This window comes from Pinus tabuliformis, chromosome 9, assembly GCF_031772625.1.
Source record: "Pinus tabuliformis cultivar Carrire ecotype Pingquan chromosome 9, CPIR1, whole genome shotgun sequence".
Lineage (NCBI taxonomy): Eukaryota > Viridiplantae > Streptophyta > Pinopsida > Pinales > Pinaceae > Pinus > Pinus tabuliformis.
The window spans coordinates 30,455,621-30,479,304 of NC_142307.1; positions in this window are offsets into that span (position 1 = coordinate 30,455,621).

Genomic DNA, 23,684 nt, shown 5'->3' on the forward strand with positions numbered 1-23,684 from the left:
AAAAGGATTTTTATGTTCAGATTGAGTTGATAGGTTATTGACAGGGAAGATCTTCAGAAAAAGGCCATCAAGGACCTCTGATCTCACCTCTCCCTCAGTGGGATCATGAGCTGGGACAAAGGAGACCTTGCTGCCACCAAAAACACTATATTTGCTTTGCCATGCAACCATTAGTGTTCGATTTTTATTTTCAGAAGTTGGTTACATGTTTAGATTCTTGATTGCTTAGTTAGCATAGAATTTCACATTATTTCGTTGCAAATAAAACTACTGTTCATTTTCCTTGCTGTTATTTAGGTCAAGATAGCTAGATCTTGGGTTTGCATAGTCTTTGTTTGGTTAGTTTTAGAAAATTGTGTGCAGATCACCTGTATTAGCTCTCTATCTACATTTCCTCCATTAGATAATCTTCTCCAACCCTTAATCCATGATTCCTACCCTTCATTTGCCATACTTTTCCCACCTTGCCCTAATTTCTACATTCTTGTGCATCGTCGCTTCCTCCATCCTTGAACCAAATCCAATCACTCCTTAGCCTCATGCGCCAGGTCCTAGACCCCTTAACACCCTTATATCACCTCCATACCCACTCCTTCATCTTTGTTCCTCCATCCATCCTCCAAAATCCCATTTCTGAACATCCCGTAGAAAAATTACAGACATCCTGTAGAAATTCCAGAACATCCTGTAGAACCCTTGTAGACTTCCTGTAGAAGCTCACGAATGAGGTTTCCTGATAGCCAAACTCTATGAAACTCTCTATTAGGGTGTTAGGGACCCCTTAGGCCCTCTCTGAACCTTCCCGACCTCCTCCAAGCATTTCCTCTCACCAATCCACCTCTGCACAATCAAAAACAGTTAAATCGCATGCATGGTAATTCTGACAACTTATTCAAAAATACAAAAAGATGTTTTTTCCAGATGTTACTGTAGAAGTAGCTTAGATACATGTATTTACCTTCCTAGAAGTCAATGGCATCTCTTTCAGTAGCTTGCATCCTCTTTCTTGCATCAGTAGGGCTAGCTGGTAAAATTAGGGTTTGCTAGGGTTTACATTTCCTTTCAGCTTTCTAGTTTCTTTTTGCAAGCAGATTAGCTTTTTTTGAGTTAGCTTTCATCCATCAGTTAAAAAGCTTCTTCTGAGAGCTCATAGAAGTTGGCTTAAGCTCCTAGCGAACTTGTGCCAGCTGATCAAGTGACAGCCGCGACAAGAGCTAGTACTTGTGCATACAGCACCATCGCTTCCAAGTTTGTTACGAACTACCAGGTTGATAAAATTAAAGAAGGGAGTCTCAGGAGTTGTAGCATTATTGCTGCAATACTGGGGCTCACCAGTAGGGAGGCTCCAAAATAGGCTAAGGCAAAATTTTGGAGGGTGGTTGTAGCCGCTACAACACTTTCATACATATGTTATACAATTACCAATTTAACGCATAATTAGCCAATGCATCACTTAATGTGTTTAAATGTCTTGGAATGTGTTGAAAAATGATGTAATCAAACTATCTCTCCAAGAGACAAACCCTAAAAAACATTCTTAACATTGCAACACTTCTAACTGAATAAACATCATTTAAATGTAATAATATGAGCTGAGAATCTAACCTAATGATCATTCGATGAATACCAAATGAAATGGCGTCATATAATAGTTCAATCACTACACTATACTCTGTGATGTTATTCGTTGTTCGGCCAAGGCATATACCATGAATAGAAACTAACTCATATGTGGGTGCATAAATGACTCAGGTCGCGGATGATAAATTTCGAGTACCACAACTACCATCATCATCAAAGCCAATGTAAGTTTGAGGGAGCGTTGACATCCGAAAATCAAGTGTAACATAAGATAAGCAGGAGAAGTAGCAGAAAAATTGTAAAAAGCTGCTTAAAATTGCCACACATAAAATATGATACAACAATATACAAATTCTTCACTGAGTGATTTAAGCATAATATTTCTTTAGGTAAGACCATTTATGGGTTTTCCTAAAGAAATGTCATCATAATCAACTAGCTCATAAGCCCCTTTTTCCAATACACGTTTTACAATATAAGGGCCATGCCACATGGGCTCGAATTTAACAACACCTAATTTATTGTGTTCTTGATCATAGACCAAGCCTCGGTCACCTTCTTAATATGAGTGAGGTTTTACATTTTTCTCAAACTATGCCTTGACTAATTTCTTATGAGTCTTGCTAGCTAATGCAACATCACATCAAGTCTCATCTAGTCGTGCTAAGTGCAAAAAGTGTTTCTCCTTTGTAGAAGTGGATGTTAATAATTCAATGGCCAGTTTCAAAGATGATATTTCACATTCAATAGGAAAAACTGCTTCCAGACCTTAAACCAGCTGGAAGGGAGTAAAACCACTCGAATTTTTTGTTGAGGTACAATATGACCACAAGGATAGAAAAAGCATTAGATGCCAATTTCGTTTATGAATTACGACAATTTGTTTAATCATGGTGGTCAAAACCTTGTTAATGACTTCTATTTGGCCATTTTCCGTGGGTAATATGGAATAGAGCTATCATGACGCAAGCCTAGCTTCGTAGTAAGTTCGATCATCATAAAGTTTAGAAAATGGCTACCATGGTCTGTGACGATGGCTTGTGGAACCTCGAGCCTAGCAAGCACATGATTGAATATGAAAATAGTTGTTGTTTCACCATAATAATTATATGCAGGCATTGCCTCGAACCATTTTGTAAAATAATCCACTGCCAGGATAATGTACCCATGCTCCCTAACGGAGTCACCAATTTGTTAGAAAGACTCATCCCTCTTGTGGACAAGACAGATCTCCCTAAATCTCAAACGAAATCTAGTAACAAACAAGAAAGAACTGATACCTTTCCTTAGCTTACGATAGATTGAAACAAATAATATGCGAGATATTACTTATCATTTATCGAAATGCCTGTCGAAGTCCTTTTCAGTGCCTTTGATAGTTAGCTTCTCCTTGATGCTTTAGAGACCATTCCAGTGCTTTCCACAACTTCTCCATGGTGTTTCAAAGGAGATATGCATACAAAGAAACATAGAAAGGATCAAAGCATCTAGTATATAGAATTAAAGATAAATGAAACACTAAACTCGACATACATCATCTATTGAATCAATAACTAATCATAACCTATGTGAGTGATAAAGGAATCCCACAAATGATATCAGAGAAGACATGATTAGGAAAGAAGAATTGTTTTTTATTCAATAAAAGGGAGAACAAGCTTACAACCTAAAAGCCTTGATGTTACAAGCCTCTTCTCACAATATCCAACCCTCTCCTTGGATGAAAAGCCTCCTATCCCTATTTATGTAGCATAAGCCTACCTTCAATGGTCCTCTCCAATCCTTTGGCCTATGTTTGATTAATAGGCCAAGAGGAGGAGGTTTGGGATTCTCTTCCTAAGGGATGAGATCCACAAATGGTGGGATAGGGGTTCCACAAAGAGAGGGAAGTAACTCCATGATGGAAGGGATGAGGCTTGATTAGGCATCCATTCAAAGCTGTTAGTTGGGAAAGATTCAACTAATAAAGCTTCTAGACTTTACTTTTTATTTTTTACTTGTGTTAAATCATGTGCGTAGGCCATAGTGTCAGACAGAGCATATTTTTGTGTAGTTTCTAATGGAATCTTCCGCTTATGTGCATAAATGTACTAAGGAACTGTGTAGGAATCCAAAAATAGGTTTTTGAGCCTTAAGATCCAGGAATTTCATTCTCTTTAAGATGGTTTGGGTTTTAACCTTATAGGGGGATGCTTTGGAACACTTTAATGGATAGTGAAAGATCCAAACTAACGGTCATTTTACTAATGTGACAAAATGACATGTAACAAACACGTGGAAACTAATGTCATCATGACGTCAGCCACCCAATCAATCGTACGGACCAATCTAGACATGACACGTGGAAACATAGTCAGCATGCCAGATTCTATTAAGGAAGCGATAATTTGGATTGGTCTAGCGGCTGGCGACGATGAATTTGTCACCTACTTAAAATGGCCAATGACCCCTAGAGATGCGGCGGGAAAACATGCCGTCATGGGTTAAAATAATAATAATTTAAAAGTTGGTTGGTGACCGGTCGATCGGTTGACCAACGGCCATCAGATTCGGCATTATTATATATGACATATAATTAACGACTGGCAGCTAGAGTCAAACTCGCCTGACGGGCTCATCAACCGCAGAAACAAAATTCGAATAGTGCCAAAAACTGGTAACCAAACATGTGCCAAAATACATACAACAAATGGGTCAGGCGAGGGTCAACCTGCGATGTCCTTCAGGGTTAATAACCCCACTTGCCACCTGCAACAACTGCGAAAATTACACATCTTTATTATGACCACTGACCCAACATTATTTAAACACACTTTTACTCAACATTGGAGGGCGGAGGCTGCGTGGCAGACTGAGAGCTGTAGGAACCCAACACAGACCTGCGCGCATGGTTTTTAAGCTAGGAGAATATTCCTAGAATGTTCTAGGAATATTCTTGGAATAATCCTATAAGGGATCTTTCAGGGAATCTGAAAGATTCTCTAGAGCTCCAAAGGTCATCTGCACATAAATGGGCCGACTTTATATTCATTTTTGACGATTTTTCACCAGGATTCCAACAATGCAATTTGTTTCATAGTAGAGGTCTACATTTTCAGGCCATCCTTGAAATTAGAGGTATAAGGTGTCCTTTTGTAATTTCTTGTAATTTGATTTTGCTTCCAATTAATGAAAGGGGCCTCCCCACATTGACCAGGGCCCGAAGACGTAATCCACACTGGGTGAACTCCATTATCAAGTTGTTTGTGTGCCTTTGATATCATGGTTGCATTTTATTTCCTCTTATTTTGTGTGTTATGTTATTTGGTTACATGCTCTTTGAAATGCAATTCTGTATGCATCCTTGAAGTAAAAGATATGGATCAAGTTTGGTGTCAGAGCAGGTCTTCTTGATGTGAGTTGCATGAGTGAATGATAACCAAGAATAAGCTATAAAGAGGTGAAGGAAAACTCATATCCATTGATCTCGAAGTGGAGTGTGTAGCACGAATATGGAACATGATAGATGAGGAAGCTCGATTGGAGGAAGAGCGAAATTATCGTAAGGTCTTCTTCACTATGGTAGAGAAAGTAAACAAATTGTTTGCAGAATATGAGAAGACAATCAATCCTGAGAAGAAAGAGCCTGATGATCATGCCTTGGTAAACCATGGAGGTGGAGGAGAAGAGGCCCCTCCCTCTCCATCTTCCAATGATAGTTCTTCTTCTTCCTCTTCTCATCATTCTAACAGGAATCATAGGAATGCATCTCAAAAGTCATTTTTTAAGCTAGTTGTAAAGTTCGGTTTTCCCACATATAATGGAGAATGTAATGTAGGGAAGTTAAAAAATTGGATTAGATAGATTGAGGTTTATTTCCAGATTCAACAGATGATGAGGCCAAGATCACATTAGCATTTATTTGATTGAGTGTCACCGCTCTCATTTGGTGGGAGAGCAAGTTGAAGAAAGGTAGTAAAAACTTGGGTAATCTCCTTTCTTCTTAGTCCAATTTTATTTTTGCTTTAAAAGATCAATTCTATCCTTTGGGTTATCAACAAAAGGATTTAATGGAATGGAAATATTTGAGGCAAGGAAAGGGTCAAAATGTACAAAGCTTCACAAAAGATTTTAGAAAAAAAGTTTGAAATTTGTGCATTTCAGTTGATTCACCACAAAATGTAACAAATTATATTGGTGCTTTACATAGTTACATCATGAATTATTTGTTGTTGTTTGAGCCAACTAATATTGATGCGGCCAATGTGAAGGCCGATCCACCTTGAAAACAGGGCAAGAATGACAAAGAGGATCAACCCAAGAAATCATCTTTCAAACCTCATAATGGCAAGTTCAAAGGAAAAGGAAATGGAAAGGACAAGAAGGCAACTACAACCAAGAAATAAGAAGAGGAAAATCCATCTTTCACACATTGCAATAAGGAAGGCCATGATGAAAAACATTGTTGGAAGTTTCATCCAGAGGTGAAGCCAAAGAGATTTGGTGGAAAGAACAAGCAAAAGATGGTGGCAACTGTACAACAATACCTTGATCCGATTCCAGTGACGAGACACAAATAAAAAAAGTGGGCATACAAGGTACCCTTTCTCTTCATGCTAACATGAATTGCATGCAAGTAAAAGTTCTTCAAATGTGTCTCTTGTTACTAAACAAAAGAGGACTAATTTTTTCTACATTAGAGTTGTGATGAAACATACTAAAGTGGAAACCTTGTTTGATCCAGGCTGACAAGAAAACTTGATTTCAGAATCCTTGGTTAAGAAATTAGGGTTGGATACCAAACCTCATTAGAAAGCCTACCCTCTTGGTTGGGTGTGTGACAAAGCCAAACTACATTTAAACAAACAATGTAGGTATAGATTTGTGATTGCATCTGAACTAGTAGATGAGGTTTAGGAACGCCTTGCAGGAGGCAGTGTGCGCGCGCGGATTGGCATTCTGCTCACTTTCTTTAGCATGAATGACGTGGCCTCAACCAACAATATAATTGGGACCTCGACAAGGGAAATAAATCGGTCTTTCAAGGTGAATTCGATATCCAATAGAGCTGATACATATCTGATCTCAAGATAAAATTTGCTCTTGGCCTCAAAAAAATGTCCTTCGTGTTCTGTCTCACCAGTTTGCTTCTTTCAAACATCAATTAGAGGCACTGCTTCATCGGTCCTAATCGAAGCAATTTAAACGTATTCCATGTGTCTGAGGTTCTTGAATTCGGAAAATATCGTGGATATCTTATCTGATCAATGGAGATGAAAAAGCTTATGACATTGTGGAGAAAAGACTCATGAAACTGCTATCATCTATGCAGCAAGAAGGAAACGGATAGGGGAACCGTTCTTGATCTGAGTTAATGGGTCACTCTCGCCTCTAAAAGGTGAATTTCATCAACTCCAAGTTTCCTGCATTTAAACGATCACATTCAATGGAATTCTCAAGGATTGCAGCTTCTTTATTGTTGATCCTTTGCAATCTTGCCGGACGTGCTTCGACCAACAAATCTGATATCATAAAGAAGTCATTTTTGAGTGTCTCGGGATTCAATATCTTAGATGTTTGCAGGACCACGAGCAGCTGTGACACCATCTGAGCAAATAAATTAAATTCTCGAAACTTGTTAGGAGCTGTGAACTGGCGAGTGTTTGCTCAATTAGCCCATCTGCAAATCCTTGATCTCTCAAACAATTCCCTCTCTGGGAATATAAAGTAGGACCTATGGACTATGAGAAATATGATAGACTTGTATTTGGCAAAGAATGTATTCGATGGAAGCTTGAACTTTAATTGGGCCATCGAAAATCGTCCAACGTGCTCAACTTTACAGGCTCCGATACCACATGTTGAAACCACACAACCATATTAAACACACACAACAAATTAACACACAATAATCAAACCATCAACACACAAAAGACAAACTGGCGGAAAAGGCAGAGAGCCATCATGTGGTCTCTCATACTCATGTAATTCTCATTATTCAAATAATTTAATAATACATTTAAATACATGAGCAAGTGGTATTAAGATAGTGCGTCTATCTTAGACTCACTTGGTTGAGACAATTTCTCAACTTACACACTAATTTAGGAGAGCTAGTTGGAGAGAATCTCTCATCCAAACTAGAATCCTTGGTTTGAGGAATTCTCATGATTTAATTTAATAATTATATTTATTATTGATTTTTAAGAGAGTGAGGCTAACATGTACCTTGGGATATCTTTGGCATTGTATTGGGGAGTCCATATTTGTATGACAGGAAAGTAGTTTTCTTTCGCCACGAAAACAAGTATCATCTCACGAAATATGAGGTGGAATAAATTGTTAGAGCTCATCATGCCAAGATCAGTTCTAGTCTTGTAAGTGCAGGTCAAATGAAGAGATTGATCAATTCTAGTAAAGGGTGCATGCTCATGGTTGTGAGAGCCAAAGATGCAGAGGCATCTGAAGCTTTCCAAGGTTGTGATCCCCCTCACAATTTTTTTTTGCATGAAATTGCTTCTAACTATAGTGGGATTTTTCAGGAACCAAGTGGGTTGCCTCCAAAGTGTGAGATCCAACATGAAATTCACTTGCAGCGGGATGCTCCTTTACCAAATATTGGTATGTATAGGTTGTTAGGAATTTTGATGGAGGAGATAAAGAAACACGTGTAGGAATTGTTGAACCAAGTGGTCATAAGACTGAGTTCTTCTCCATGCGGCTCACCCATCGTGTTGATTCCAAAGAAGGATGGCACATGGATGATGTGCATAAAATATGTGGCACTCAACAAAATAATGGTGAAGAATTGGTATCCTCTCCCTCACATTGATGATTTATTAGATCAATTGAAAAATGTTGTCTATTTCACAAAACTGGACTTACATAGTGGCTATCATCAAGTCATGATTGCAAAACAGGATGCATGGAAGATTGCATTGAAGGAAAAACAAGGGTTGTTTGAATGGATGGTGATGCCATCAGACTATGCAATGGTTCAACCACATTCATGAGGGCGATGAATGGTATTTTCAAACCTTTTCTTGATGATTTTTTACTTGTGTATATTGATCACATTCTTGTTTTCAGTAGAATATGGGAAGATCATGTGAGTCATGTTAAAAAGGTGCTTGATGTTTTGCAAAAAGAAAAATTGTATGTCAAAATGTCTAAGTGTGAATTTGGTAAGACCTCTTTGGTTTACTTGGGTCACATTGTTGGAGGTGGAAAGTTAAAAATAGATCCTTCTAAAGTTGATGTGATTGTGAAGTGGCCTAAACCCACCAATTTTACAGAGGTTCATAGCTTTTTGGGTGCAGTACAATAATGGATTAAAGTCATTGCTAACTTCTCTGTCATTACATCCCCTTTGCATGCATTGGCAAGTGTGAAGAAAACATTTCAGTGGGGAGGAAAGTAGCAAAAAGACTTTGATACATTGAAAGAGAAGATGAGACTCACACCAATTTTGGCCTTACCTAACCTCCAACAACCTTTTGAGATTGAGACAAATTCCAGTTGGTATGCCATGAGAGCCATGTTGATGCAGCAAAGGAAACCTGTAGGTTACCATTCACAAACATTCTCCTAAGATGTTGTGAGCTATCCCACATATGAAAAGTAGTTGTATGCCTTTGTCCAAAGCATGAGAAGTGAAAGCACTATTTGATTGGAAAGGAGACCATTGTTCACACTGATCACCGGCCCTTGCAGTACCTCTAGTCACAAGCCATGCTTCAACATGCACGTCATTTCCATTGGATGGGGTTCCTTATGCAGTTTCACCTAGTACTAAATACAAAAAGGGCACTAGAAACAAAGTAGCAGATATGCTTTCTTGCCCTCCTATTTCTAGATCTATATTTTTCCAAAATGCGTATTTCTATTTTAAAATTTATGCTGAACAATATGTTGATGCTGAATATTTTAAGGATATTTACGAAAATATGACTCATGGACCGTAGGTAGACAATTACTATTTTTAGGGAAAATTGTTGTACCATCTTGGAAAAATTTGTATCCCCACCAATGAAAGAATACATGTAATTAGAGAGGCACATATCTCTCTTGTGTTACGTCATTTTTGTGTAGGGAAAAAATTGTGTCATCTGCAAAGATTTTTTTATTGGAATCACATGAAAAACATTGTGACTTGATATGTAAAGGGATGTGTGTTGTGTTTAGTTTGCAAGTCCACTAATAGAAAATTGGGGCTCTACACAACACTCCTTGTTCTGAGTCGTCCATGGGAAAGTATGTCAATGGATTTTGTTGGTGGTTTTCCTTTATCTAGGAGAGGTAATGACTATTTATATGGAAATGTGGATCGATTTAAAAAAATGTGTGCCTTAATTCATTTTAAAATAAGATCACTACATAGAAGACTGTTCATCTCTTCTTCTAATTTGTATGGGTCCACTTTGGGTTGCCCATATCCATTGTGTCAGATCGGGATTCTTGTTTCCTTGGAGAGTTTTCGATGAGTTTGTGGAGAATGATGAACACCAAGTGATCTAAAAAGTGGAAAATTATATCGTTCTTTCTCTCCTTAGCAAGAATAATTAAATGATGCTTCATGCAACTTTATTAATTAGTTTTTCATTATGGATGACTTCATCACATGTGAAATTAACAGTAAAGAACTTTAAATAAAAGTTATGCAAATAAAAAAGATAGAGAACACCGATGTTGATTACGGAGTTCACCCCTCCCGGGCTACGTCTTCGGGCCTTGCGCAAAAGGCTGGGCCGCTTGTATTTCACTGGAAAAAGAGGTACATGATAATTGCTGACATAGTTGCGCTATTTCCTCAAATTGGAAATTCTCTAGTGCAGAGAGCTCTCACAACTTTACATACACTTTCTTCAAGCGACTTTGTCAAATTCAATAAAATAAAAGAGTCTTAGAATGTAGACTCGGGCCTCTACTGAAAACAAGTATACCTCAATAGCAATGAGAATATAAATCAAACCTCCCTCAACTTGACATAGGAGTCATATTTTCTTTGTACTGAAATCTAGAGTTTTGGCTACTTCATTCATCGAAGGGGCCCTGTCAATGTCTCTAGAGCACCTTGAAACCGCTGTGTAGGCTTTTGAATCACTCCATTTGGTTTCTGTATGACTCCGGAAAGCCCAAAACTAACTGGATCACGACTTCAAGCTTCTCAATGCCTTGATCTGGCGCAATGGTTCTCTACCTTCTATGCTCAAATCTGAACTTCAACTCTTGTAATTGATTTGAGTCTGTTGCACTCCCTCTCAACATCTGAATACAAGTCTCAAAATCACTCTAATGCCTTTTACATGAGCATAAGGATGAATTTATATTCTCCTAAGGTTCACTTGAACTCCCTCAGGCTAAGATAGGCATGTATGTGTTGTATTGAATGTATAGCGCCTGGGTCTTATCACTTTGTGACACTGAGGCAAGAGGTTACATGGTTGTTCATTTAAATATTGAACAAACATAACAAAAACCCAAATATAAACTTTGGTTTAAACAGGCCCACTGCCGGTCAGGCTAAGTACATGGAGATATTGACTATCTACATGTGACTGGTAGACTCCACTGTGGTCTAGTCATAATCCGCCACTTGCACGGTCATCTCCAAAAATTTTGTCTAACGGTGCAGCCAACTACATGTGACAACTGTCCAATGTTGCAGTATGTAGTTTCCGAGGTGGTCCACTTGGCGATAAACATTAACTGACATCTTTGCGTTCACATGCTTCCAACGAGGTTAGGACCTCCATCTGCAATGTTACACATGGCAGCTTCCAAACTATGCTTCCAACTCTCAACTGTTCAGATGCCAAATTCCTGTCGGTTCTGTTGCGGTCTAGTCTCCCCGCACTGTTAACTGTGTGGGTTATAACATCTGCATTGTTTAACATATGGTCCGATAGTTTTAGGTCTTTAGGTTTTTCATTAGGTCTTGTCACAATGGTGCTATATGTAGCCACTTAGGTTTATGTCTTAGGTATTTAGTACTTATGCTTTTAAACTCAGGTTTTTAGACCTTAGCTTAGGATTTAAACCTTTTTACATCACCACAGTAAAAAAACCCATTATAATAATATTGTCACATTATGACAATAATCTGGACCACATTTCCACCATGAAGAACTGATGACTAATTGGAAAAGTTGATGAAGCTAAAGATGAATTGGACTTCCTTGTCAACTGAATTGAACATAAGATCCTCCTGGATCAATCCTCTCCACTTGAAAGCTTTTGGACCACAACTTCGCCGCATGATTTCTCCATCACCGGGAGGCCAAACAGAAATTTGGAAACATCTCCGGAATTAGTGCATCGAATCCTTCATTCTGGCACTAATTTCGTAGTCAATTGAGACAATCAACCTCTTCATAACTCGAGAACAACTTTGCCACCTTGGTCGTCAACATATGGTAAACTTCTGACTTGTCTTTGAAGATCCATTCTGGATCACCAAGCTGAAGAGAAGTACGACATTTCATCCACATACCAACAGGAAAACAAAGTTTTTCAACCACACAATGATACATTTACTCGGCGGCTATTGTGGTAAGCATCCCAAGTTGTGGGACGAGTAGCTTCCTTATGTGTATCATGCATACCACAGGGCAATGCATTCTTCCACTTAGATCTCACCATTCAAGACATGCTTTGGATATTTTCCAAAGGATCTCTTAGACATGGTCTTTGGGAGAGATGAAGATTCCAATGAGAAAGATGATAGGGACAAGGTAAGAAAGTTAATTCAATGAATTCAGATGATTCACTAGGAAATGCAGGAGCATTTGGAGAGAAGTCAAGCTCAATACAAGGTTTGACATGAAAAGCACTGGGTTGATCACCAATTTCAGGTTGGAGGCAAGGTGTGGCTCCACATCAGCAAGGACAAAATGAAAGGGGAAGGAAAGAAGTTAAGACCAATCTGATATGGTCCTTTCACCATATTGAGAAGATCAAAGACAATGCTTTTTGTCTCAATTTGCCAGCATTCATGTAGATGCACTAAGTGGTACGCATTGAAAACTTGAAGCTTTATGAGCCTCCTTTGGTCATGGACACCGAAGAGGTTGGACAGGTTCCTACAGTGGATTACTTTGCACCCGAATACTTGGACAAGCTACTTGAAGACATCATTCTTGACAAGAGAGCTAGGACTTCACGACCAGGAGATGTCGAGTACCTTCATATTGGTTTCAAGGGAATTCATCCAAGTAAGGCCCGTTGGATTGAAAATTAGAAAGTGAGGGAGAAATTCTCTCACTTTCCAATCGACTGATAAAGCTTTTGGTGGCCCAAAAGCTCATTAGTGGGGAGGAATGATCTAGGAAGATCCTAGAAGGCTAAATTTTCAAAGTACTCAAAACGTAGTGAAATTAGTCTCAATTTGAAGAGAACATCAGTATGAATCCAATGAGATGAAAGATACCTCAAACCGACATGGTATGACCAAGTTATGGCTCACTGAAGTTTTTCGAAAACAACTAAAATTTTTTCTAGCAGGAACACTTGGCATGCTGACATTAGCAGTACAGACACTAACATTAGCCAAAAAAATGCTGACGTAATCATTATGGATGCTAATCTCAGTATAGGACGTGGAAGTATGGATTAGGGGGAGCCAATCACAAAGTAGCACGTGGTAGCTAACGTCAGCAACCCAGTCATCCCTACAGACCAACCCAGTCATCCCTACAGACCAATCTGAATGCGGCACATGGCAGCAAAGTCAGCATGCCAGATTGTGCTAAGGAAGTGACAATTTGGATCGGTCCAGTGGCTGGCGGCAGTAGATTTGTCGCCTACTTAAAATGCCCAGTGAACCCTAGAGATGCGATGTGAAAACAATACATTATGGGTTAAAATAATAATAATTTAAAATTTGGCCAGCAATTGACCGACGGGCGGTCAACCACGCTGAGCGGCCGACCAATGGTCATCATTGTCAGCAGCATTATATATGCCATATAATTAATGACTGGCGATGGGGTTCGAACTCGCCCGACAGGTTCACCAACTGGTCCAGTGGCAACACAATTCGAATAATGCCAAAAACCGGTAACCAAACGTGCGCCAAAATACATACAATGAACAAGTCGGGTCGGGGTCGACCCCGCGACCTCCATCAAGGTCAATGGACCCACTTCTTTCTCGCCACCACTGCGCCGACGACACATCTTTGTTATGACTATTGACCCAACATTATTTAAACACACTTTTACCCAACGCTAGAAGGGGGAGGGCGCATGGTGAACTGAGAGCCGCAGGAACCCAAGATAGACTTATGCACATGATTTTCAAGATGGGAGAATATTCCTAGAATATTTAGGAATATTTTTGGAATATTACTGCAAGGGAATCTTGCATGAAATCTCAAAGATTCCCTAGAGCTCCAGAGATCACTTGCATAGAACTGGGCCAACTTTATAGTCATTTTTCATGATTTTTCACCAGGAATCCAACCATACAGTCTATTTCTTTAGCAGAGGTCTACATTTTCAAGCCAGACCTGGAAGTGGATGTATAAGGTGTCACTTTGTAATTTCTTATAACTTGATTTCACTGCCAATTAATGAGAGAGGCCTCCCCACATTGTGTATGGTCTGGAGACGTAACCCACACTGGGTAAACTCTGTTATCAAGTTGTTTATGTGTCTTTGATCTCATGGTTACATTTGATTTTCGCTTCTTTTATGTGTTATGTTATTTGGTTACATGTTCTTTGAAATGCAATTCTGTAGGCATCCTTGAAGTAAAATATATTTACCCTACTTTACCTTGGAGATTTTTAATTTGTAAATAAGATTTTCTACAATACCATGGGTCAATACCATTGTTTATCAATACCACATGCCCCAAAAAATATAACTCACTTCATATGACACTTGTTCATATGCCATTTTTTTTTTAATTAATCAATTTAATTAAAAGCAAGAAAAGGGCATAACTACTTTGGAGATAAATCTCAACTTTTGATTTGTGTATACTACTATGAATATTCTAATATATTATGTTGAGGTTAAATATTTACCCTCCACATAATAATTATTGATAATTAAATTAAAATTGTGAAAACTCTATTATAAAATAGACACACCTAGCATATATATCTATATCTATAGATATGAAATTCTCTTTTTACAAACATAAATTAGATTTAAAAGAGGAAAATTGGAGGAATACATATACACCATTCTTTCCTATAAACCACAATTTTTCCCTTTTCCTGGAAAGTGCAAAAATGAAGCAACATTCCATGGATTGGGTTTAATTAAGAAATTACTATGGCGAGGTAGAGTTTTTGTAGTGACTTGGGATTGTGGCTAAGTGGTGAAAGAGCAGTAAAAGGTATCTATTAAACTGTATGTTTGTGAATATCATTTTTTTAACGGAACAAATAGCTTTAATATCATAATAGTTGGACTCATGGCCAGAACCATTTACATGCTTCAGTAATTTCAGAAGCTTCAATGTTCCAATATAACCACAACACGATTTTCTTGCTTCTATGAGCTTTCTGGACTATAATTTTACATTGAAATCTTTCATATAGATTTTGATAATGTCTTTTGGATTAATCACATTTCGTGTTGCTGGTCAACGTTTCGAACCAACTAATGTGGTTCATCCTCATGACAAAGGTGAAAAAATCAGTTTATCAACTTGTTTAAATAACAGAGATGCATTCAGTTCTAGAGATAACCATTAGGAGAATAAAATATTTTAATTAAAATATTTAAAAATTTGAACATTTGATAAGATGATAGGTCAATATATTAATATAAAAAAATATATCTAATCCATTATTTGAAATGGTCAATATATTATATTATAAAAATTCAATAAATTAAAAATTCAAAATTATATTAATAAATATTTAATTAATTATTTGAATTGGTCAATTTATTATATTATAAGAAAAAATCTCTAAAAGGGTCATTAATTAGTTAAGGAAATAAATAAATAAATAAATAAATATATATAAATAAATAAATAAATAGATTGGGATTGAGATAGAGTTGAATTCCTTTCTTGTTGAGACGGAGTGTTGAAAATAAGAACAAGAAATGTTAAAATAGCATCAAGAAAATCCTAATTTAATTTGTCCTTGAATTAAATTGGGAATTAAATTGTAATTCTATTCTCACAGCAGCTTGTAGCAGTTAACTAAGTTAAGTTGACTCAGTAAATTCGATTTGGAAGTCTATCTAGAGTCATGTAGAGTGATCCCTAAATTTTGGGGGCCCAAGTTGAGTTATAATTGAGTTGTAATTATTTAATTCAGTTAAAATAGTTATAACTCTTGAAGGAACTAGTGAGTGGTTAAGTGAATTAAATTGGATTTAATTCACATGCAATGATCAATCAGATAACTGATAATTCACTCATCAATAACTCATGCATGTTAGTTCTGAGAAAGACCTAGTTGAGATTAGAGTTCAGGGACATTGTACTATCAGTTGTATAGTTTTTCGAGTTGTACAGATGGTGCCCGCAATCAGTAGAAGGCCTATGATGGATTGTGTAGTTGTGGTGAGGGATTTTCCCAATTAAATATGGGATAATTCCCTTAGGGATTGCAAAAGGAAGTAGGCGCTTGGCAGGTAGCAGATTTGGCTAAGTGTTGGCTTGAGATGGTTTGTGAAGCAGATAGATAGATTGCACTTGTGCACGAATTGTTCCTGTTGAACAAGCATTGTATTTTCTTCTCAGATCTTATAGTTAATGAAACAAAGATAGTCGGGGTTTTGAGAAGTTTCTTTCCCCAGAAAAATATTGTGTTATATGCGATCGAAATTCTTCCTTTTATGCTTATTTTTTTCATCGATCAATTTTGGTTTCCACTGAAGAGTAGAGTAGATTCTTGTCTTGTGTTTTAGAATATCACATAAGCTATTGAATCTATAGTAAAAATCTACATTATGCACCCAACAAGTGTCTACTCTTGAAATTTAAGTGAACGTACAAGGAGATAAGTTGAAAATACAATTTAAAAAAAGAGGTAATTTCCTTTCTTTTTCTTTAAAAATTCATGTGTCTTATTTTATTATTTTAACTACTATTTTATTATTTTCCTTAGGATGCTCATTTTAGACCTCAAAATTTCCCTAATGTTTACACGTCGGGTTGAAGCCATTTCGCTTCAACAAGGCACCTAGTAGATGGTAATGTAATTCATTAAGAAACACATCATTACGAGGTTTGACATTTCGATATCTCTTGATTTTGATAATGCTACTTATTTTTCATCATTAAGATTATATGAATTTTATTTGAATAAAGGTATTGTTTGAAACATTCTTAAAATTATACCCCCAAGGAAAGGGTTTGGCAGAGTTGAGTAACAAGAACCTAATTCATATCATCGAGAAAATTGTGGTCGCCCAACAATGTAATTGGCACAATTCTTTATCTAATTCTCTGTGGGATGAATGGGTGATACCAAAATCCTCCCGTGGTACCTCACCCTACTTTTTAGTATATGGGAAGGATGTCATTCTCCCCCCCAATCTTTATTTGCCCGCCTTGCAACTTTCTCAAGATTCCCATGCTAGGTCTTTCCCTAACATTCAAAGTTGAATTGATACTCTTTTGAAACTTGATGAAGAAAGGAAAAAGGCTTGTTCCAAATTAACAAACCATCAGCAAAGGATTAAATTATGGTTCAATAAAAAATATGCAAGTGATAAGGAGTTCCATGTGGATGACCTTGTATTGAAATGGTACACACCCAATGAATACAAGGGAAAACACACCAAGTTTTAGTCGTTATGGCTCGATCCATTCCTTGTTCATGAGAAACTTGGTCTAAATACTTATAGACTGAAAAACTTACACGAGGAGATTGAGTCCCTCCCTGTTAATGGCCAAGACATAAAATATTATTTCTAATAACAACTCTTTGAGTTGTTCTCCTTTGTATATATTTCAATTTATGCTTTCCTTTGTTGTCACTTTCCGTTGTTTTTTTTAATTTTATTTCATTTGGTTTAAATGTGAAATTTGTTAATGTCTTTTAGTCCTGCCAGTCACCAGTGATAAAATGTACTCTTTCAAAGTTTTGATAGGGTCCCAAGTCAAATTTTTATAGTTTCAATAGGTTTTCAAATAAAAATATGGTCACTCGTTAGTGTGTCTAGGCATGTTACTACTCCTAAGTTTCATGGTCAAGTTGCCATTTTGGTCGTATCATCACTCATTATGATGAGTCATCAGTAAAATGTCTTTATCACCATCTCAGTCATCATATCATGGTCAGTCATGTTTCAAGGTACAAATCAGTAGTTTCATACTCCATTATATGTCATCATTATCAAAAAGGTCATAAAAAGAATCACGACATCACCTGGTCATCATTATGGGAGTAGTAATTTAGGGAAAAAAATGTTCAAGGAGATTTCAACTTGTTTCAACATCCTCATTCATACTTCATATACCTCCCTCAACCCTCCCTCATAAATCCCCTCATTCCATCTAAAACCCTTTTTTCCTTGAGAAAATCCTTAAATCCTAATTCAAAACCCATTTTTCCTTGGAAAAACTCATATTTAACTCTAGCCATATTCCATATTGAAATTCCCAAATTCTGGCCTTATCCCAAAGTCCCATCCCTCAAGCTGCATTTCCATTTTTTATACATTGAAACTCTATGCCAAAGTCTCTTTGAAGGCCAGAGCCTGCAAAACACATTACTATCGTCGCATATTACATGAAACAATAAAACAATGCCCCTCTCCCCTTCCCGATTGCGATTGCGATTTTGCATATCGCAAAGACTCAACTCACCAATTGCGATAAGACCTGACCTGCCGATTGTGATATCGCAATCGAGGATCACACAGTCTTAAGTCCCTCCTATGCCATCCCTTCTCCAATTGCGATATGAGAAAGTCCTAGCGGATGCGATATTTTATACAATGTATTGTAAAGGGTTGTCAGGTCCATCCCTTTTCAAAGGCCACATTAATTAAACAACCCCCATTTTTGAACGACCCAGTTTGATTCTTCCCAGATCAATGACTCCCGGGCCTTTTCAGTCCCCCCTCCATGTTTCCATTTATCGGTGGGGGGGGTCTGAAAAGCAATTTCCCTGCCACTATGTGTCCTCCCCTCATAATTTCACAACCCCCCTCTCAATACCATATACCACTCCTGCCCCCTCTGAAAACTACTCATCCTCACACTCTCTCTCGCCAACGATCCTGACCCCACCTCCACGTCATTGTAGAATTTTGTAGAATTTCTCTACAAATCAGATAGCTCTGATACCATGTAGAACTTTTTTCTACCAATTAGCTAGCTCCGATACCATGTAGAAATTTCCCACCTGTAGATCACCTGGTAATGCAATGTACTAAAGCAAAACACTTGATCTACTTCTACAAACAATTTAGCGGAAGCTTAATCAACCATGAGCAACATCAATAAGAACACATATAACTGATAAGAAGGAATCAATCACACATAACACAGAAGAATTTACATGGAGAAAGAACCTGCCTAAAACCCCATCTCTGTATTATCATACAAGTGGAAATATAGTCTGGATTACACAAAGCCTTAGCTCAGAAGCTATCCAGCTCTCAGTACAATCCCTCTGCTGCTCATAGACAGTCAAAGGCTTCTCACAAACCTTCTCCTCTTCCCTCCAAGCCTCCTATTTCCTTGTGCAGTTTCCTTGGGGTCCAGTGATGTCACATGTGTGAATTGGTCTCATCACACTCACTGTAAGCTCTGATCTAACTGCAAAAACCTGAAGGAGATAAATCCTCATCACGGATGAGATTCCTTTATAGGAAAAATATTCATCCAACTGATAGTACATTGTCCCTTCTTTGATCTCAACTGGGTCTCTGTCTAAACTACCATGCATCAGTTATCCATGAGAGAATACTCAGTTATCTGAAAATAACAGTTGTCACATGCATGCAAGCATCAAAAAACTGTATCTCATTAATTTAACAACTTGTTAAATTAATCTAACTAAACTTGACTAAGTTAAACTAAGTCAACTGATCCTCTCAATATAGAACTCATCCTTAATTCCTCAATCAGTGGAGCAAATCAAGGTCACATTCCCTAATCAATGGAGAAATTATTGCATATTCTCACAAAGACTTCAAGTTTAATTTTCCTTAACTAATTAACTCATGGAGAATTAATTAATTAATATTCAAATTGCTGGTAAGACCAAATTCAAAATTTACTTCCTATTTTAGATCAGGGACTGTCTAAAAATAGGAATCCAACTTGAACTGCTAAAAATAGAACCTCTATTTTTAGCACTTCCATTTTTCATTCCTTGTTGCCCAATCCAGCACTGATGCCCAAACTGCTATTTTTAGCACTTCTATTTTTAGCAATTTCTTGTTGCCAATTTTCAACACTCCCTCTCAATAAGAAAGGCTTCCTCTCGAACCCAATCCTGTACCTCTAGAATGTTCTGCATGCAACACATCTACCAAGTGTGGTTGCTCCAGCAACTCTCGGAACAAAAAAAACTCCCAACTGACCTCTCTGTTGGGTTAGAAACATACTTTGATGTTGAAGCTCTACTTGTTGCTGACAAGTGCTCCCTCTTTGACCTCTGCGCTACTACAATATCTCCATGCATCTCGCACCGTTGCACCCTTCTCTGTGCTACCCTGCACTGTGCAACACACTTGTGCCTCTTGCATTGTTGCAGCCTGCATGCTCTGTGCTGTCCTGGGATTCCCTGCACTGTAGTTCTCTCTGTCGCTCCATCCGCATCTGTCTCTACCCAATCAGTTAGTTCCTACTACTCCATATCGGGGCTCCCATAGCAAGGTCTCGTCCAAGAGGTTGGGTACCTCAAGGATCCTGCCCCTCATCCTTGGGACGATCACTCTACATCGCCCCACCTCCCACCTGGAGGTATGGCTGCATGAGATCCCTCAACCCACCTGGCTCAAAGTTTCCCCCTACTAGACGTCTCTGCATGAGTAGATGTCTCTACTCAATCTCCACTCAGATTCCCCTGTTGTGGCTGCTCCAAAACCTCCGAAAGCTGCCGCACCAATCGTGGCTCCGCCATAATCGTCTGAGACTTCTTCCGGCTCTGCATGTTGAGAGGTAATTTACTCTCCCTCTCAACCACCAAGTATCTAAACTTTGCCTTGCTCCTCAAGGCTTTTCATGCATCTTGTACCTCAAGCGCATATAGGTTCTTGGCTAGAACACCAATCTATTTCCACCTTCCCGCCGTCACGAAATTTTCTAGAAAAAGAGCTGATTTTAAATCAACGATTTCTCCCTCATTCGAACTCTGATTCAACTGATTTTTTATTTTTTTATTTTTTTTTGGATTTTGGGTATTTTTCCACAAGGAATCCAAAGCTGCTATTTATTTTTGAAAATTTTGTATAGAAATTTTCATATCTTCTCTGCAAACTCTCAGCCCAAAGCTTAAAACTTTGAAATCTCCTCTCAGTATACTGTTCTCTCCTTGATCACCTGGGCTCTGATGCCATGTATAATTTTGTAGAATTTTTCTACAAATCTGCGAGCTCTGATACCTTGTAGAAATTTTTTCTACAAATCAGCTAGCTCTGATACCATGTAGAAATTTCCCTCCTGTAGGTCACCCGGTAATGCAATGTACTAAAGCAAAACGCTTGATCTACTTCTACAAACAGTTTAGCGAAAGCTTAATCAACCATGAGCAACATCAATAAGAAAACATATAACTGATAAGAAGGAATCAATCACACACAACACAGAAGAATTTACACGGAGAAATCACCTACCTAAAACCCCATCTCTGTATTATCATACAAGTGGAAATATAGTCCAGATTACACAAAGCCTTAGCTCAGAAGCTATCCATCTCTTAGTACAATCCCTTTGCTACTCATAGACAGTCAAAGGCTTCTCACAAACCTTCTCCTTTGCCCTCCAAGCCTCCTATTTTCTTGTGCAGTTTCCTTGGGGTCCAGTGATGTCACATGTGTGAATTGGTCTCATCACACTCACTGTAACCTTTGATCTAATTGCACAAACCTGAAGGAGATAAATCCTCATCATGGATGAGCTTCCTTTATACGAAAAATATTCATCCAAATGATAGTACACTGTCCCTTCTCTAATCTCAACTCGGTCTCTGTTTGAACTGCCATGTATCAGTTATCCATGAGAGAAACTCAGTTATATGAAAATAACAGTTGTCACATGCATGCAAGCATCAAAAAATTGTATCTCATTAATTAAAAACTTGTTAAATTAATCTAACTGAACTTGACTAAGTTAAACTAAGTCAACTGATCCTCTCAATATAGAACTCAGCCTTAATTCCCCAATCAGTGGAGCAAATCAAGGTCACATTCCCAATCAATGGAGAAATTATTGCATGTTCTCACAAAGACTTCATGTTTAATTTTCCTTAACTAATTAACTCATGGATAATTAATTAATTAATATTCACACTGTTGGTAAGACCAAATTCAAAATTTACTTCCTATTTTAGACCAGGGACTGTCTAAAAATAGGAATCCAACTTGAACTGCTAAAAATAAAACTTCTATTTTTAGCACTTCCATTTTTCATTCCTTGTTGCCCAATCCAGCACTGATGCCCAAACTGCTATTTTTAGCAATTTCTTGTTGCTAATTTTCAACAGTCATCTCCCAACCTCCATTCACAATGTGCCAACCCAGCCATGGACGTCCACTATCTCGAAAGTATATCTGTTTCCCCCAATCCCCAGCTGCCACATGGCCCATCCTGCATGAACGACTATGAGAGAAGTGGCCCTCGTGGTTTCCTTCGTAAACACAAACCACAATGAGATTTCCAAAAGAATCAACCCCATTTGCTACGAATATATTTTGATTAAAAATTATTTCCCAAATTTCCCAATAGTCTATAAATGGATAAATTAATGTAAAAGGGGAAAATGATTAAACTAAAATAGCAGCGAACAACAAATGGACAACGAGGACAGTGAGGACAATGGGGACACATTCAACACATTTTAATCAGCAAGTAGCAAAAGGATAGAGGACAACATTGCACATTTATTACAATAGTTTTCAGATTAAAATGTAGTAAAAAGTGGAACAACAGTGAAATTCATCAACCAATAGGATTAATAGTAGTGTTTATGCGAAGCGTCAGTTACACCATAATGCCCAGAACAACACCAGAGCTCAACCAAATGATATTTTTAGCAGTTTGAACTATTTTTATGAATTTTTGTAAGAAATATTGGATTCTATTTCAATATATTTTTCTGTAAACCATTGTATAAATACTTCAGATTTCGAAGTATTATAGGTTGGATGTTGTTTAGTTAAGGCTTTGTGGAGCTAGTGTACTTGTGACTATTTGCAGGAGTAATATATAGGAGTTGCAACTATTATAGTGGGATTCTTGTGGTATGTCCATTAGCAGTGTTTTTTCTTCTGTTATCATCAGTATGAAAGTGTTGTCCTCTCTACTTCCATCTTAATGATTTGTTGTGATTGTTTCATAAGTATTAAACAAAATTCATATGTTTATGCTATGTTTTGATGAAACTCTCATATTTTTTATACATTTTCCTCTGATAAATTAATTCATGAAACTCATGCTCATTTTGAAACCTTACTTTTATACTCTATACACAATGACAAATCAAGAATGATAATTGAGTCTGCCTACCTTGCCCCATTATATATCTGCAAACTCATCTTTTGGAAACCCTGACCTAGCCCCCTAGACCTAGACCATCATCCAACAAAAAACCTAAAATCAAAAACCCTAAATTGAGCTGAACTATCTAGCTTAAAATCCATTCTTGCTCCAGTCAAATCCTTGGTTGTGACCATAGAGAGAGACCTCTCTGGTTTGGTAGGGCTAGCTTCCAAATCAAAAGGTCGGTTTGAGGTTACCTCCGTCAGTCTCCTTTCTCAGCCTTGGGACACTGAGGAGTGCTTAAAAAATCCATGTACATAATGAATTTCCCATCCCATGAATAAATAAAGCTCTATCAAATGTCGTGAATAAGGTTGTAAATGATGATCAATTGGCTAGCATTATATCTCCATCAATTGGTTCAGTCCTAAACATCTTATGAGCATGTGTCGTCTATTGAAATTTGTAGCTATGGTTAGTCTTAATTTGTACTT